Source organism: Meles meles, chromosome 7 (assembly GCF_922984935.1).
Source record: "Meles meles chromosome 7, mMelMel3.1 paternal haplotype, whole genome shotgun sequence".
In the NCBI taxonomy this organism is placed as follows: domain Eukaryota; kingdom Metazoa; phylum Chordata; class Mammalia; order Carnivora; family Mustelidae; genus Meles; species Meles meles.
In genome coordinates this window covers 134,498,049-134,504,048 of record NC_060072.1, presented here as the reverse complement: position 1 = coordinate 134,504,048, position 6,000 = coordinate 134,498,049, and positions in this window count along the sequence as shown.

Genomic DNA, 6,000 nt, shown 5'->3' with positions numbered 1-6,000 from the left:
CCATAATGGGTGGAGTAGAGTGGAATGGGGAGGTTGGAGAGCTGAGATAAAGTTGGAAACGTATGCTAGATCCAGTTTGGATTTTATTTTATTTTTTTTACCTATTATCTATTTTTTTTTCAGTGTAACAGTATTCATTGTTTTTGCACAACACCCAGTGCTCCATGCAATACGTGCCCTCCCTATTATCCACCACCTGGTTCCCCCAACCTCCCACCCCCGCCCCTTCAAAACCCTCAGGTTGTTTTTCAGAGTCCATAGTTGGACTTTATTTTAAAAGCTAATGGAGGGGCACCTTGGTGGTTCAGATGATTAAGCGTCTGCCTTCAGCTCAGGTCATGATCCCAAGGTCCTGGGATGGAGTCCTGCATTAGGTTCCCTGCACAGCAGGTAGTCTGCTTCTCCGTCTCTCCTTGCCCCTTCCCCTGCTTGTACTGTCTGTCTGTCTCTCTCTCTTAAATGAATAAATAAAATCTTAAAAAAAGAGAGAAAATGGAACACCAGATACAAAAATTAATTCAAAATGAATCAAATACCTATGCATAGGAACTAAAACTATAAAATTCTTAGGAAAAAAAAAATTGGAAAAAGCTCCATGACATCGGATCTGGCAATGATTTCTTGGATATGACACCAAAAGCACTAGCAACAATAACAACAAAAATAGGTAAATTAGACTTCAGCAAAATTGAGAAATTTTGTGCATCAAATGACACTATTAAAAAAGTAAAAAGGTACTCTATAGACCGGGAAAAAATATTTGCAGATCATATACTTAATAAGAGATTAATACCTAGAATATATAAAGAACTTCTATAACTCAGTGACAAAGACCAAACAACCCAATTCAAAAATGGCCAGGGCACCTGAACAGACATTTCTCCAAAGAAGATATATAAATGACTAATGAGCTCATGAACAGAGGCTCAAAATCATCAATTATTATGAAAATTCAAATGAAACTACAATGAGATACCACTTTACATTTATGAGGATGGCTATTATTTTACAAAGAAAAGGAAAGGAAAGAATAAGACTTGGCAAGAATGTGAAGAAATTGGAACCCATGAATATTGCTGGTGCGAATGTAAAATGGTGCAGCCACAGTGGAAAACTGCATGGTGGTTCCTCAAAAAAATTAGACATGGAATAAAAAATAAATAAAAAAAATTTTTTTAAAAGTGCATGAATGTGGTAATAAAGAAAATAAAAAATAGTTAGACATAAAAAAAAATTAGACATGGAATTACGATATGATCCAGCATCCCACTTCTAGCTATATACCCAAAAGAACTGTAAGCAAGGACTTGAATAGGTATTTGTACACAATATTCTGACAGTATCATTCACAATAGCCAAACAGTAGGGACAGTCCAAATGTCCAACAGAAAAATGGATGAACAAAATGTGTTATAAACATACAAGGAATATTATTCAGCTTTTAAAAAAATGAAATTCTGATAATACGCTACAACATGGATGAACCTGGAAATCTTATACTGACTGTAATAAACCAGACACAAATACTGTATTTTATTTTTTGAGGTATGTAGAATAATCAAATTCATAGGCACAGAAAGTAGAACAGTAGTTATCAGGGGCTGGGTGGAAGAGAGAATTTGGATTTATTATTTAATATGTACAGAGTTTCAGTTTGGGATTTTGAAAAAGTTCTGGAGATGGATATGATGATGGTTATACAATAATGTGAATGCACTTAATGCCACTGAACTACACACTTAAAGATGGTTAAAATGGTAAGTTTTGTAATACATACATTTTATTAAAATTTTAAAAACCTATTGGAAGATATTGAAGCGTATTAAGCAATAATTCTCATGATCTGACTATATTTTTAGAAACCATCTGTCTTACGAATGTCAGACTTTTGAAGTGGAGTAACAAGACAGAAATAGATGTAGGAGGGTGCCTGGGTGGCTCAGTTGGTTAAGCAACTGCCTTCAGTTCAGGTCATGATCCCAGAGTCTCTGGATCAAGTCCTGCATTGGGATCCCAGCTCCATAGGGAGTCTGCTTCTCCCTCTCACCTTCTTCTCACTCATGCTGTCTCTCACTGTCTCTCTCTCTCTCAAATACATAAATAAAATCCTTAAAAAAAAAAAAAAAGAAATAGATGTAGGAGATGAAGTGTTAGTGACAGTGACTATGTAGTAGTGAAATGGGCAGATCTGAGATTCTGAAGATAGAATCATGAAGTTAGATGACGAGCTAGATATGGGATATAAAAAAGGACAAATCAAGAATGACACCTAAGTTCTTGGCTTGAACAACTGAGCGGTACCAATAATAATATATTGTAAACTTCAGAAAGTTCATGTTTAGAATGAGGTGAAGTCACGAGTGGTGTTTCACATGTTAATTTCAAGACACTTTGTCATCAAAATTGAGCTGTTGAGTAGCAAGTAAAATATATGAGTCCGAGACTACGAGCAGTCAACACCGTCCCATCTCAGTGCCATGTTGATGATATTTAAAGTCATCATACTGTATAAAACCAGAGAGAAAGAGACTAAGAGAGACACAGAAAGAGAAGAAGGAGCAGAAGAGAAGACAGATGAGAGAAAGAGAAACCAGAGAAAGAACAGATCAAGGAATGAGTTCTGGTCCACTTGGACATTAAAGGTTTCAGTGAAGGAGGGGTGCCTGGGTGTCTCAGTCAGTTAAGCCTCCAACTCTTGGCTTCAGCTCAAGTCAGGGTCTCAGGGTCATGGGATCGAGTCCCACATCAGGCTCCATCAGGGATTCTGCTTGAGATTCTCTCTCTCATTCTGCACCCTCCCCTATTCGTGCACTCTCCTCCCTCTCAAATAAATAAATGAATAAATCTTAAAAAACAAACAAAAACTTCAGTGAAAAAGACAAAGAAAACTAAGACTGACAGGTCAGGAGGCTTGCAAGAGGGGAAGTGGACAGCAGTTGGTTGGACCCCAAAGAAGAAAAAGCTTCAAGTGGGAGGGCATTGTCCATTTTCCTGTGAAGGTAAAGCAGAAATGCCCTTAGCCCTGTATGATCCACTCTTCTCCAGTCCATGGACCTCATCTTCTACCACTCCTCTCATGCTAGGCTTCAGTCTCCTTCCTCTTCCCAAACCAAACCACTTTGTCCCATCGTAGAGTCTTTATATTTGCTATTCTATTTTCCATGTTGTTCTTATAAATCTTAATATGGCTTTCCCTTATCACTCACATCTCTGCTTAAATATTATTTCTTCAGAGACACTTTTCTTGACTCATTAGGATAATTCCATCTCACCCCATTTTTCCCAAGTCCTTATCCGGCTCTTCACTCCAGTGTATTTCCCTCATAGAACATAATCACTATCTGAAACTATACTGTTCATCTGTTTGTCTTACTGATTATGTGTATCTACTCTCTCCCCTCTAATATACAAGGAAGAGGATGATCTCTTTTCGTCTTTCTATCTGTGAACAAATTTGTGCAAGTAGAGGGAGATTAAGGATTTACTGATGAAAATGCAAAGGAGGTTCACTCTCTTCTTAGTCACTTTTGACCCAAGGTTATGGACTGAGAATTAGTTTGTAAGAGAGGTATGTTTTGGGAAAGGAAGGTTAGGAAAAATGGAAAAGTAGAATTGTTCAAAATCGTTAAGTGAGCAATGGAGTTTTGTGCTTACAAGTCCAAAGTGAATTTACTCAATAAATGACTGCCTAGTCTGGACCAGACCCTCTGGCCAACGCAGTTGACTTTATATCCCAGACTTGACCATGTCATAGGGAGTGTCCTTTTCCCCCAACTTCTAGAAGATGTGCTAATGGTAGTGACAGGAGTTGAATTTACTCGAGTCCAACTCTCATTTTCTGAGCACCTACATGGCGCAAAAACTTTTTACTCAGCACTGTAGGATTATGTTCACTGCCCTCACAGATACTACAAACTACTTAGGGAAGCTCAACATTTAGATAGGTCAATACACATGGCCTACACCTGGAGACCTTGAGCACCAGGTTGAGACAAAACCATTGGATAAAATCCTTCAACGGATGCTCTTTGAACTAGTCATTTGACTTCCTCTTGGCAAGAGTTTTATCTCCTTTTAAAAACTGTTCTTCCCTAGGAAGGACTAGATTAGGACTGCCCAGGAGAGGCACCTGTGTAGAGAAAGCAGCCTTTACAGGAAGTAATCAATCAGCACCTGTTTGGTTGCAAGAAACAGGAAACCCAATGCAAACTGCACAGGAAATAAATATATTGCCTGCCTCCATGCATGTCCAAAGATAGATCCAGGTGCTGTTTGATCAGGATTCTGGCATAGTCTTGTTGTTCTCTCTGCTCAACCTTCATCCTCAGGCTAAACTCCTCTAAGACAAGATGGACAGATGGATGCATCTGTCCCAGGCCTCCAATCTCCACATCACCCCATCTTAGAGGAGACGGAACTTTCAGTTCTCCAACCACCAAAAGCCTTCCATTCTAATTAACCCAACCTCGTTCTCCCACCCCTCACAACCAATCATTGAGACTAGGGCAATGTCAAGGGCTGACTGGAATGGGTTTAGAAATAGGAAGGTAATCTCTAAGCCAGTCACCATGGCAACAGGAACATGATTTTGCTGATTGGTTTGCGTCAGTCAGGACCTCCTCCACCTTCGACTCAGGGCTGGGGTGATCAGGAGTCAATCCCACGGATGAACATTGTGTTAGGAAGCCGCAGAGGGAGGGGGGAGAGGTTGACAGAAAGGAAAGCAATAATGTACATGACAGCTAGACCCTCCAGAACCTGAAAGATTCAGACTCATTCACTAAAAGAAGGCAATAATACGGTAAGTGATATCTGGGGAAATGAATCCGTGCCTGTGAATCATTTTGTAAGAATAATCCACTAAACAATAAGAGTGTAGTCATCGGAATGCTTTGTACACATACGAACTCTGCAGATTGCCTGGGCTCGGGATCATCTTACTGCTGTTACTCTGGCAGCAGCCCTCCTTGCCAAGATTGTTACTGTGGGACCAGCTGAGCCAGAGAAGCCTGGAGGGTTCTTTAGCTCGTCATTCATCTCTGTGACATTTATTACCTATTTCATAACATAGCCCCCTCAACATCCAAAGACAAAAACAGGAGGAAGGTCATCCACAGTGGAACCAGCACACCTCCTCACAGCTCCTTTTCAACACAAACCTAAACAGGAATGGGGTTGGCCCTTCATTGGTTCGATATCTCTCTCTCATCATTCTTTTCTCTGAAGGGAGCAAGTCATTACCACCGGCTGCTGCCTCCCATCATGGCGATGTCAGGGCAGCCACACAGTGTGCATAAGAACCCTATGTTAGGAGTCATGACAACTGAGTTTCAGCCCTGGCCCTCGTTTGGTATCTCGTGTGTGACCTTGCTGCTTTAATCTCTCTGGGTGTCCGTTCTTCTGTAAAGCTAGCTAATACCGCCTTATCGAGTTTTAAGATGCTCAGTTTTTAATGATCCAAGGAATCCAAGGAATCCAAACCAAGGAAGGCATACTTCCCTGGTAGAAAAGTCTCAATCTCCATTCAAAATTTAAAAGATGCTCTCTCTCATTTCAAGTGTCCTCAGGAGACAGACTCTGAGATGGAGCTGTGTGAGGAAGCGTTTAAGGAGTGCTCTTGGGGTCAACGCTCCTGGGAGAGAAGGAAGTAGGACAGGGAGAGGGACAGCTTGAATGGCAGTGAGTCTTCATGCAGGCTTCACGAGCATCCCACAGGGAGCAATAGAGCTGATGACTCTTCAGAGCCCCAGTTGAGACAAGAGGGCTGCTGGGTTTTATTAACAGGGCATTGGATGCAGCTCCCCCCGGAGAGAGTGCCTGACCTTGGGCAAGGCATTTCTGTTAAACTGTTGACAATTGCCTGGAAAGAACTCTGTAGTGAACTTTGAACAGCCAACACTTCTGGAAACTAGAGGACTGAATGCTTCAGTCCTGAAGGGGAATTTGAGGACCTTGATGAAGAAACACAGCACCCAGAACATGTCCTATTCTTCTTGTCCT